The following is a 13,484-nucleotide window of genomic DNA, read 5'->3' as shown; positions in this document are numbered from 1 at the left end:
CACCATAGATTTTAAAATCTTAGGCAGACAAATGGCCATTATATGCTTAAATGTCTCTCTCTCTGTTTGTATACTATGGTTCTATATATGGCCCTCAACCAAGTAATTTTGGTTGTTCTACCTACATTACAATTAACAATGTTAGCCTTGCCAAGGCAATTTTTGGACTCCAGATTAACAGGTAAACTATCTTATTGCCCCCACTCTTAAGAGATCTGCTCGTTCTGCGATTTTAAAAGTCAGCCAGATGTAGATTGGGCAGGGTTAAAAATCCGTTGGATCGCGACTGTATCTGCATCTGTTCATTGATGCGCCTGTATTGGCTGCATTATGATCTGATCATTGGTCCCTAGGGCCCACGATCGGATCAGCCCGATATCGCCCACCTCAATGTTGGCATATCAGGGAGAGATCTCTTAACCCAGCCCAATCTACATCTGGCCGACTTTCAGTCAGATATCAATCAGGGAAGCCCGTTGGAGGTCCCCACACACAGGCCAATAAGCAGCTGCTGACTCAGTCTGTCGGCAACTTTTATCGGCCCATGTATGGCCAGCTTCAGGGGCTGATTTACTAATGCTCGAGCCTTTTGACTCGAGAAATCATAAAGGAAACCCTGTGTTATTTAAGGAACCCGTGTGGGGTAACCTTGTTGGTTGAGGTATTCTTGCCAGGGTGGGCTTTCTTAAATAAGAAAAAGTTTGGTAGTTTAGCATGGCAGCTACTAAACTATTCTTGTAAAGAGAATTTTTAATATGTTAGAATACTATATTGGAAAGTCTTTCATGACCATATAATCGTGCAGAGGTAAAAATATATAGTATTGTTTTAGGAGACGGCGGTGTACCTAATTTTTTTATAATTCATATTTAGTTTTTTTTTTTATTTAGCTTTACTAACTGAACTATGCAGTACCTCATCATTACATTAAAACCTCATCAACCTTGCACATTTGTATATGTACTGTATGTTGTAAGCAATGAAACATAATAAAGCAGTTTGAGGCCAAATATTGTGTGAGTGTTGAAAAACAATCCCAGTGCCAAACTGCAGCTAAATTAAAATTTTTATAAGCAATCTGTCAAAATGAGCTGCAATCCCCTCATGAATATAGCTCTGCTTGTATTCAGCAGTGCTGTATTTACAAGGAGCAGGCAGAGGAATGTACACAGTAGTACACCTTACAGGCTCCTTAGCTGTCCCTTAACTTACATGTCATTTAAATAGCACTGGTGCAAAGGAGTCCATAGGCCAGGAAGTAAGGACAGGACAGTTTTGTATTAAAGGAACAGTTCAGTGTAAAAACAAAAACTGGGTAAATAGATAGGCTGTGCAAAATAAAACATGTTTCTAATATAGTTAGTTAGCCAAAAATGTAATGTATAAAGGCCGGAGTGACTGGATGTCTAACATAATAGCTAGAACACTACTTCCCGTTTTTACCCAGTTTTTATTTTTACACTGAACAATTCCTTTAATGCTGTGCTCTGCAATTCACCATAGGTTTAAAACTGGTACAAGGTGCAGAGTGTATCAAGATCCCAGATGCAAAGGCCTCTTGAATGATCTCTAAGGGCAAGAATTTGCATCCCTTGCCTGGTGCCTGAATTGCAGGTACATTGATCACGTGTTCAATTTGTTAATCGTAGCTTGAAAATCATAAGAACATATGGGGAAACTGTATTAATGGAACAGTGACCACAAGTCAATGTTCACTGAAAGAGACAGATGGATAGGGAAATTGCTAAACACCACAATATGTCTTCTTTGAAATTTACTGCAGAATTAAATTAGCTCTGTGACCCATTCTCAGTATAAAAAATGGAAGCTATGTCCGAGTTAGTTCAGAAACCACCTGTACCATCGGTAAAAACACATATTTGCTCTTATTGTTAGAAGCACAAGGGTAGTCACTACAATTTTAGTACTGAAAGTCCTGTAGTCCTGTAGGTTAGCATATGTTGGATAGACATCCAGAAAATGTAGGATTAGTCTCAAAGTTGCTCAAAAGTGCTTTTAAAAATCTCAAACCTCAAAATATAGAAAGGCACAACGTTTGCTCAGTAGCAGTAACCAGAGACCTGAGCAGGTTTGTTTTTACAGACTGGCACCCAACCAATACGCAATTACTTGAACTTGCCTACCCGCATTATTTTTCCTATCCTGGTTCACTCACCCCGCCATTCAGAATAAGTGTCATGTAAACCAATCAATCTGCCAAATGGCTGCCTATAAATGCCCACTTCTGCAGGGTTTTAAACAGGTGACCAGTAAATGCTAACTGCTAATTGGTTGCTATGGGTTAATGCACCTTGGTCTGTTTATGTTCCATAACCTCACATGTGTCCCAAATTAGACTGGTTTTGTAAATGGTCACTATCAAATCAGAGATGGCTATGAAAATTCAATAGTTATGCAGAGAAACACACTGAATATGGGAATTTGATTATATGAAACATTGTATGCTTTCTGCAATTATACTATTTTTTCTTCTTTTATTTCTTCTAATTTTTTCTCACTGTTATTGGGAATAGAACTGGATTAAAGTTAACAGCTCCACTTATTGCAAGTATAGTTAATTATTTTCTAATAAAATAATTTATATAGTGAATTTTTTTAAAGGACAAGTCCCCCCAAAATAAAAATTTGCCAAATAAAAGAAAACACAATGCTAACCAACTTTCCAATATACATTTATTTAAAAAAGTATAGTGCTTTTAAAGTTATTTGTATAAACATAAAACTCTAATTAAAAGCAGCATTTGCTTAACTCCTGGTTGTTACTTTTTAAACAATGCTGCAAAACTCTTAGGGGTATATTTATCAAAGAGTGAAGTTAAAGATCGCCACAGTCCTCTAGAGTGAAATTCCATCACTCTCCATTAATTTCTATCAGATTTTTAAAGGCATATTATCGAAGGGAGAACTTTCACCCATTGATAAATGTTCTTTTAAAAATCCCATAGAAATGAATGAAGAGTGACGGAATTTCACTCTAGCGTACTGTGGTGATCACTAGCTTCACTCTTTGATAAATATACCCCTTAGTTCTCCAGCATTACAGGTCTGTTAGTCAGCTGACTTGTCTTACATTGTATGAACAGTTATACCAGCATTGTTATAGTTACTCTAGGAGTGAAATATTGGATCAGGAGTTAGTTACTTAGTACAGTAGAATAGAAAGATGCTCCAACGAGGAGACAAGGAAGGTTAGTACCCTGCAGTGACAAGGCCACCAGCTTAGCGACTTAGCAGTTAATTTCAGGGATAGAGAGATCCATCCTTGGAGTTAGATTTGCATAGAATGGGGATTTTGCACCAAGGTAGGCACACTAAACCTGCATATTTGTGAGTATTTACTGGGTGACTTGTGTAACATCAAGGCAGCACCCATCATTTTCTAAAGTTTGTCACCTGTCAATAAATTAGTTCATCTGGTTTTAATAAGAACCACTTGTGCCGACGTTATTTGTGTATTTGTCACATGGTAGAGATACAGTGTGGTCAACCCTTCCACCAAAAGCTAAGAGAGGGCTCAGCTGAGGGAAAAGAGTTTTATGTACTAGGTGTCCTACCGGGAGTTGAAATCCTGAAACTGGGCTCAAGGTATATCAACAAATTTAACAGGATAACGCCACTCCATGTACCTGTTACAAAAATATTCTCATATACACTGCTGTAATGATTTCAAGAAAAACAACATGAAGTCAGCAAAACTTTCTAGACTTTTAAGTCTAGAATGCATAATGCACAGTACATTTACATCTCTTTAATCACGTAAGGAACTTGTAGTTCTTTTTCTAAATGGTTTTGGTCTCTGGAATGACAGCATTTTTAAGACACTGTTCTAAAAATTATAATTTATTTTAAAATTGTACCAAATCCATCATTTTTGATCTGTAAAAATATTGAATTTTTGAGGTGTTTGGCCAAATCTTTTCTCAAGAATTCAATACTTGGTCAAATACCAAACCCTTATTTGCAATTAATTCATTAATCAAAAAAAAACAAAAAAAAACAAATGCATCATATCAAATGACATTCAGGTTTCAGCTTAGGTTCAGCAAAGTATAGGGATGCATCAAATCCACTATTTTAGGATTCGGCCCGAATCCTTTGTAATATTGATCCGAATCCAACCCCTAATTTGCATATGTAAATTAGGGGATGAAGGGAGAAAGAGGACTGCACTTGCAGCAGGCTGTAAAAAAACGTAGTCCTTGTTTTTGTGTGCTGAAAAGCATCCTGCTGAAAAAGGCCGAATCTTGGCCAAATCCTGAACCGAATCCTGGATTCGGTGCATCTCTAGCCAAGTACTCTTTGGCAAAAGCAGAATTCTGCCAAATCCCAAATCCAATCCTACTTAATGCAGTCTATGGTTAGCTTTGTTTTATTCCTTTCTTGACTCTTTTATACAGGTATGGGATCTGCTATCCGGAAAACTATTATCCAGAAAGCTCCAAATTACAAGAGGGCCATCTACCATAGATGCCATCATAATCAAATAATTCACAGTAATAAACAGTACTTGACCTAAAATGTAATTAATCTTTATCAAAAGCAAAACAATCCTATTGGGTTTAATTAATGTTTAAATTATTTTTTTTAGCAGGTCATGTGCATTCTGGATAATATGTCCCATTCCTGTATATATGTGTGTATATTTATATGCCTGGTAAGATATGTGCCTACAGACAAAATTGTGCTAGAAAACTAGGACTTTTAAAATAATAATACAAAAATATTTATTTGGAGATGTTTTGTTCACCAATGGCAACACACCTAGAAATATTAACTGACGCTGGTGCTGCTCTAGTCATCATACACATTCATCTCTAGGAGTAAGATTAATTTTTATCTTAAACGTATTACATTTTTGTTTACAAACAATAAAGGTAATGGCCAAATATATATCTCAAGACTAATAACCTAATTTCACTTTGTTAAATAAAAGGATAATTAAAATTATAATTCATATATTTAATACATTTACCTGCATATTTATGCAAATTTTTAAATGCCTAAATATTTTTACAAATCCTTAAAATACTCTTAAAAAGGAAGTACTGCAGTTTGTAGTTTAACATAAATGCAACTTTTTGTTGCATTTTTTGTAATAGCAAAATAACTTTTTTTTTTAATAGAACTCCTTGCTCATAAATTCAAGAAAACTCAAAAAAAACCTTCCTCTTTCAAAGAGAGGTACATGCCAATCACAACACATAGCTGTCTGCAAATAGTATGAGAATATGTTCACCTACATTAATAATGTTTATTTTTCATAAGCCTTTTTCCTTTGCACTTCAACAGTAGTAAAATATTTTACTTCATCGGCAAAACCGTGCCCTGAAATCTCTGGGGTAACAGGGCTATGCCAAAGCCGAAAGCTGAAAGGTTTCAAATATCATGCTATGCTATTCTGTCAGGGTCTATGCGATCAATTAGCACTTTTCAATGACATGAAAGGTTACAGTCAGACTCATTTAAATCACATCCCTTGTGACAAAATAAGATTTCAAAACTGCTATAAACCCTAGAGAACTGATAGGATTGATTATAATTGTCTCTAACAATTGTTGAAAATGTTAATTTTGCCTTTTGTTTATTTTACACCTCTTCGAATTAAAAAAAAAATTGCTGCTTTTGAAACACACCACCAACCAATTAAACAGAGGGCTTCAAAGCTCTGTTGTAAATGATCATTTAAATACTAGCTTAGTTTGCCAGGTTTTTCCCAGTAACAAAGCAATGGATTTTGTTTCACCGATAAAACATAACCTATTATTTGTAATAGTTCTAAGTCTTAAAGAAAGTTATTAACTAGTTTTTGCATATAAGTAATTCATATTCTGCACTTGTAAAAATATTGTTTTTTTGAAGCAAGCTTCCGTTTTATTGTTTGGACAGTTTAGTACAATGATTTACTTCCTAAATTCAGGCATATTTGTTCAGTTGCACATGCAAGCCCCCACCTATTCGGCTTCATGCTCAAAAGAGTTCTTTCTATAACATCATCATTTTGATATATCCTTGTCTATAACACTGGCACACTGCACAACTGTCTCAATACATGAAGAAAGTTGTCCAGCTTTAATATATATATATATATATATATATATATATATATATATATATATATATATATATATATATATATATATATATATATATATATATATATATACATATGGGGCCAAAGTTCAAAGTAGTGGATCCTTAAAGGGTTTCTGGGAGTTCAATTTTTTTTCTGCTACAAAATATTTTCCGCAGTCAGAAAAGTGTTTTACAAATTATCAAAGCTGATTAAAATGTAAATTTTTTAGAATGCTTTTGGACTACTTCAAGCAGCGGAATACCTTCTGCTCTATGGGGTGTTGAAACTCAGTAGCAGTGCTGAGCTCTAAAACCCATTCAAACTGTAAATCCCTGTTGCAAATTAATGTAAGGTTTAATGATTAAGACAAATAGGCTCATTTACCAGCTATGGGATACTGCCTAGGTGCAAATTTGCCCAGTGTAAATGATGCAGATTATTTTTTGCTCCAGAGCACAGGTAAACCTGGCAAGATAAAATTATTTTCTATAACCTAGTGGTAAAATTATTACAGCTTTGTAAACAAAGGTATCATAAATCATCTCTATAGTGTGTATGACCTGAAACCAACAGTCATAACCAATGGAAACTAAGGTTTTTTTTAATGGTATGTTTTCTAGATCTTTTTGGAAGTTCCAGTTATGCATATAATGTTGATGTTTAAATACATATAAAGAATATTAATATTGCAGTGTTGTTGGCCTATTAAATAATAACAGACTATGGCATCCAATGTACCGAGCAAGGACACTCAAATCCTGCAATGGCTGATTAATCTTCATTAGGAAACAAAACCCTGTGTTTATAAGCCATCCAGTCTATAGTTTTAAGCAATATTTAATTGACAAAAAATAAAAGTAAAATTATTTGTACACTTAAATGGCATTTTATTTAAGCCATATTTTTCCATTTTGACTGTTCGCTGACAGCAAACACTAAATATTGACACCCATATGGATATCTTCATCAAAATAAATGTTTTTAAATAGCCGGAAACATACTAATATTACTCATTATTATGATTAAATGAAACCTGTTTTTAAGATATGCATATCATAAGCAGCATACTGTTATTGGCTTTAGGCTCCTTTATATCATTTGTTGAAGAGATCCTTGTATTCCTCGAATTAAATCATTAATATTAGACATAAACCATTTTAATAAATGTATTCCAGAACCAACAATAGTGCCTAGTAGATACTGCATTTTCAAATCTATGTTTGTAGGCTCGGTCTATCTCAGTCTTTAATTTATATCAGGATGAAAATAAGAAAAGGGAGGTGGACAAGTGAATAGAGGTTGACATATTTCCCTGTTCAAACCTTTAAACCATGCCAAGCCACTGGGTGCAAGATGAAGTATATGTTCGGAGATCATCATAACACTCAACATTGATAGTTCATTTAGATTAGATTTGACAAAATGCAAAACGTTTCTGTTTTGGTAATCCTGCTGCTTTATTTAGACATTGCTAGAGCATACACAAAACTTATGAATTTTAGTCAGATATACTGTGAACAATACATTTTGAAAGCCTATCTCAAGAGTCTCCAGCCTGTATCTCATTAGTTATTCTTCTACAACACCCAACCTTTGTTTATTGGAGGATGAGAATTGTAGATCAACAAGCATCTTAGAGATTGCTTCAATTAAAATCATGCCAATTAAAAAAATATATACGGTGCTATAATACTTTTTACGAAGATCACCCCACCCCCTCCAATGCAGTGGGCCCTGGTAAAAAATTTTTTTTATGTTTTTCAATGCCATGATTCTCTTTCTGAATGTGTTTCAAGGCTGTAGCAAAATTGATTAAAGTCGTTCTAAATTCTTACACAAAGCATGCAGAATAAGAATAACTTAAGATAAAGATTTTGGAAAAATTTTTTTAACCATTTTAATGATAATAGTTGTTGTAATAAAGGGCATGCTGTTATAGGTGTATACACATGAGGAGTTGCAATCACCTTGCTAGCAGCAATAAACAGTTAAAAAGAAAATATATTATAAAGCGTTTTGTTTGAATCTGCGCACATGCATGAAAATGAAGAACCCATTTTTAGGAGGCTGTCAGAGGGTGTGATGGGAGTTGTAGTTAAAAAACATCTGGAGGGACCCAGCATGCCATCAATGGCAGCAAATTTAGAAGCATATTTATTTGGCTTCAGCATTCAGCCATAATGGCACTAATTGGACTTCATTGGGCAAAATTGTGTTTCGTTCTTCAGGTTGCAATTTGAAATATTTACAACCAGACAGTGCCTAAGTTTAGTTTTTAAGTGCTTTAACAGTTCTATGAAATATGATCAGCAGCTGCAACACTGAGGTATGCTGAATGCATCAGAGCTATTCGGGCAACAGGCGGAATGAGACAATCTCTGATGAACAGACTATTCTATTCCTCACCCTGAGACTTGCACATTTACTAACATTTTACATTCCCTTTGACGGTACTAAATACAAACATGGATGTTTTTCTTGCTATGCCCAACACTTGTTACTTCCTAATTTTATTACTTTCTTCAAACTGAAAAAAAAAAATCAAGCAACAAATTTGTCTTGAGGAAGGTGTCATTCCTACCAGTTTAACACTGATTTAACAAAGATGTATTCCCTCAGCAGAGTATTATAAGGTTTTCATGATATAGCTAATAGAAAGTAGCAAGTAAACATAATTCTTTCATATTGAATAAACACATCTGAGCAAAATTGATGAAACGTTACACCCTGCTGTCGCAGTTAATGCTTTTATGATTGCTGTAATATATCTTGTATAAGGCGCATATAACAGAGAGCAAGCACTGTGCTGGATTCTATCTCCCTGTGCAAGTGAAGATGCAGTGAAATTAATATGGTGTAAATATACAGCTGGAACAAAGTGCTGATTGTAAAATCATTCAATTACTCCCAAATTTTCATAGTAACAGACATTTGGGAATTTTAGAGGATTAAATAAACATTTGTATGCAATATATATATGTGTGTGTGTGTGTTTTCAGACAGGGCAAACATATATTACCATATATTCCCCAGCACTCCTAGGTCACATAAAGAGATATATAAAATACAGACTGCCATGGAAATAGAAATGCTATTTTTTGAATAATTTCTCTGGATTTATTTCATGGCATTGGTTTGCAACTTTGCAAAAGGGAAACGTTTCATACATTTAAATTAATATTATAGCTGCTTTCCCAAAAATCATTAAAACATCCTAACTAACATTGCATTTAAAAGCATGATGCCATTTTAATTATGCCTAGAATTTTAAAAACAAACATAACAGTGCAAGCAATTTTCGCTGATCCTATCAGTCATCGGGCATTCAAATTTTGCCATTGAGAGATCATATTACCACCCTACTCTTGTGCTATATATCATTATTTACTTTGGTTATCTGGTGTTAATGACTTATAAACCAATGCATATTTGTGGGCATATATTGCATAGTATTTATAGCTTTATTAAATTTAGTTTTCTATTAAAAAGGCATGATTATATTTGACCTGCACAAGTATATTTATATATTTAGGAACAGAATTTGATTGTTTCTAAAAAAAAACACAATTCCATGTCCCCGCTTCAATTTGATCTACAGCTGTGGATTCTGATGATTAAATATCACAGAATCAAATATGCTTATCATTGGGGTTGTTGAATATTATTTGGTTTTAATTGGTACAAATTTTACCCAAAACTCCCATTTGGTCTGAAAAGAGAGATTCCTGTTCCCTTTCCTCTGATCAGATGCAAACACATCCCCACACAACTCCACGTGGAACTGTCTTCTGACCAAAACACTGAAGCTTTGAAGGGTGTCACTATCAAAGGAAAACAAATTAGGAAAGTAAAGGAAATAAGGAAGAAGCAGCATTCTGCACACAGCTTCCATTCTAACAACACATGTGGCTGGCTTAGGGAAAAGAATGTAAACTGATAAACATAAAACAATTACAAAATCACAGTGTGCCTATATTTTTAGAAATAATCCTATATGCAAATTTTACAAGCCACAATTTGAAAAAATTGTACTATATAAGAAGCTTGCTTTTATCATACAAGTCATCAAATACATGTTATATATAAATAAAGAAATAAAATATAAATTTTTGATTATTTTTACCATCATATGCATGTTTTGCAATAATTTGTTTTTTAATGCAGACTGTTTTGTTTTCCTGGTATATCTTGTTAATCAAGTAAATCTTTTGGTCATTCTCCATAAAAATAATAATTAAAAAAAAAATGCGTGCCTGTATTTTTCTCACCAACAAATATATATATATATATATTGTGTGTGTGTGTGTGTGTGTGTAACATAATCTGTGAGTTCTTTATTGGGTAAAAGGCACTGTGTAAGTGCTCTGAATGAATGTGAATATCTTTATTAAATTATTTTATGCACATGATCACCAGACAGCCTGCTCTCCTATAGTACAGTGTAAGTGCACTGAATGAACCTAAGCAGTTCCTTTATTAAATTAATACATGTACAGGATGACGAGCACAGCCTGCTTTCCAACAGTGGGAAAGTTTACCCAGAAGTGCAGTGCTGTGATCTAAAAACACTGCAGGCAATGAATGTATGACCCCAAACAAACAGGACACCTCCCCACTGAACTAAAAAACTGTTTTGTTTCCCTCTTGACATAATAAGGTTCTGTCCCAGCCTTCTGTCACTGTTTGATCTCCATACACACACACCATCCCAAAGTGATCTGACAGCAAAAATACAATTTTTTTTACGCATGGTAGAAAAGAGGCTGAGAGAGGCTTGGTTTAGGAAGAATAACTCACCTTCTGTTGATCTCCAGCTACCTTATCTTTGCTCCTCCTGCTGGCTCCTGGACTTCTCTCACTCAGGTCCCTTTCCTGATAGTGGAGTTACTGTTCCTACACACTTGTAAGATCACTCACAAAGTCAGAGAAGTAACATTGATCCGTCCTTTTTGTTTTGTTTCCCAGTACTTTTTGCTTTCTCTCAAAATGAGAAATCAAGATAAACGATGAAAAGAAAGGGAGAGAGAAAATGAAGCTACAGGGATGAACCCCAGGCTTGGGCAGTGTGTATCCCACGTGCGATGAGTTATTTAGCAGAGCAGTTCCCCTGGTTGAGGTGAAGGATTTCTGATCATGTTTATTTCAGAGTGGATAGTTGCATGTTGTCATTGGTTCCTTCCCGCGTGGGTTTTCACTGAGGTCACTGTACAGATGCAGCATGTGCTTGGCTCAGTTAGATTCCCCTGCTCTGCTCTACAGACCTGTTTCTCCCATACGCACACACATACACTGGCTGTGCACAAACAGAAGTGCTTAGAAATTCTCTCACACTCCTTCCCCCTTTCTGTCTCTCCCTTACTCTTTCCTATTTGTCTCTCGTGTTACAAGACTGTGAGACAGTGCACGACTCAGCTCCCTATCCAAATTGTACTGGGAAATGCAGTATAATAATTACAGCACACCGGCAGTTACCACCGGCAGTTACCAGAGAAAACTTGTCTGCATTTGATTCCCCTCACAGAAATGTTTTTAAAAAAAATAATGAACTCATTTTTCTTCTCCACTAGGTGTCAGTACTTTCTCCACTACATTGCTTAGACTTGGTTACAAGTTGCCCCTCATAAAATCATATTGTTATTAAACATCTATATATCCTTTACTTGCATGAATTAGAAATGGCCATGGGGATTATTAACTATGAAGTTGCAATAGCACTGATACATTACACATTTTGTAAACAAAAACAAAAAAAAACAAATCTCTGTTCCCCATTTGGTTATTTTTTCTGAGACAATTTATAAGAAAATTTATATAATGAATGCTAGTGGACACAGCTAGAAGCATTGTGCAAAAAGCCTTATACTAGTCTTACAGCTATTCCTTGATCAAGTGTTCAGCCCAGGACTTAGTTAATTTCAGGCTCATGCTGCTCAGCTGCCATGTAGCTAATTTTTTAAATTCTACTTTCTATAGTACTGACACATCCCTCAGCCCTTTATAAAGGTTTTTCCTCATTCAGATCAGTCACTGGCCCAGTGGAACTAACCTTACAGTCTATGGGGTAATATCATAAAAGCAATAATGTTTGCAGCAGGTTTTGTAACCCATTGCAACCAATCAGCATGTAGCATTTACTAGTCACCTACTTGAAAGCAAACAGACTAGATGCTATGGGTTTCCAGACCTGGTACAAAATTTGCAATCTTTATTACATAACATCCTACTGTAAGTTTCCTTCATAGCACACACGGTCGGACTGGGACAGCGGGGTGCCAGGAAAAAACCCGGTGGGCCTCGACTCTAGTGGATGCCCAGACCCGCTCCCTGCCCTTGCTGCTGAGATCTCTATCTCTGGCTCCAGTCGCGTGAAATCCAGGTACGCACATGCTCTTGTACATACGGAGGAGGGATTGGCATTCCGATGGTAGCTGCTGGCCAGGGCCGGCGGAAGATTTACAGAAGGGGGGGCCCTGAGACGTTAGCCCTGGTGGGCCCTAGGCCCCCCAGTCCGACACCGATCACACACAACTTTCATCAGGTGTAAATTAACCTATATGTATGTTTATGGACTGCTGGGGGAAATGTGGGTCCCTGAAGTAAAAAAAGAACACACAAGCCCATGCTAAATATGGATGCCTATTACCATGTTCATTGATAATATATTATATATATATATTTAGCTGAGTTTTACACAGACACAAACAGACAGCACCTAAGAGCAAATGCATATGTTAAATTAGACACAAAAGCATTAGAAAAAAATGGGCAATAGCAATAAAGAGACCCATATACAGACCACCCTCTGTACCAGTTGGTCAGATATGGTTAGAATTTGGCCACTTACTCATATGATTCAAGAGGATCTATAAAGAAATCAGAAGAAGCTGTGGAATGTTTGATCTAGGCCGACCGACTGTTATCCAATAAGATTACAATTTACACATCTAATGGACAGGTAGTAAGGTCAAATTGTCTTATGTTTGGCTAGTATAAGTATATTTTTGCACTATTCATGACATTATGGGGCAGATTTACTAAAGGGCAAAGTGACTAACGTTAGCGAAAATTCGCCAGCGTGACGTCATTTCGTTACTTAGCCGATTTACTAACAGGTGCAGGAGTAATTTCGCTAGTGAAGGAGATAGACTCTAGCTGTAATTCGATCCCTTACGCCTGGCGAAGTTGCACTCTGGCGAAGGGACGTAACTACGCAAATTCACTAAGATATGGATTTTACTGAATGTTACGTCATGCACCAGACTTCCCTTCACCACCTCAGACCAGGCGAAGTGCATTAGAATAGATAGAAATTCCTAAAAAAATAGTTGAACATTTTTCTTATTTCCAAATACGCTGGCGACTTTTCATTTTTCAGGGTGATAGGCTGCAA

General features: G+C 35.8%; 1 protein-coding gene across 8 annotated transcripts in view; it reads right to left on the bottom strand.

The window, feature by feature from the left end:
• eya4.L (EYA transcriptional coactivator and phosphatase 4 L homeolog) overlaps positions 1-11,619 on the bottom strand; it is a 150,379-nt gene extending 138,760 nt beyond the window's left edge. For 5 of the 8 annotated variants that reach the window (XM_018263239.2, XM_018263242.2, XM_041562951.1 and 2 more), the window contains exon 1: positions 10,892-11,618. The gene's annotated coding sequence lies outside the window, so the exon portion shown is untranslated. Of the gene's footprint in view, positions 1-10,891 lie in introns of all 8 variants that reach the window. The other 3 variants (XM_018263240.2, XM_018263246.2, XM_018263241.2) reach the window with 2 other exon arrangements.
• Positions 11,620-13,484: the final 1,865 nt, after the last annotated feature.

Source organism: Xenopus laevis, chromosome 5L (assembly GCF_017654675.1).
Source record: "Xenopus laevis strain J_2021 chromosome 5L, Xenopus_laevis_v10.1, whole genome shotgun sequence".
NCBI lineage: Eukaryota > Metazoa > Chordata > Amphibia > Anura > Pipidae > Xenopus > Xenopus laevis.
This window is presented reverse-complemented; position numbering and strand designations above follow the sequence as displayed.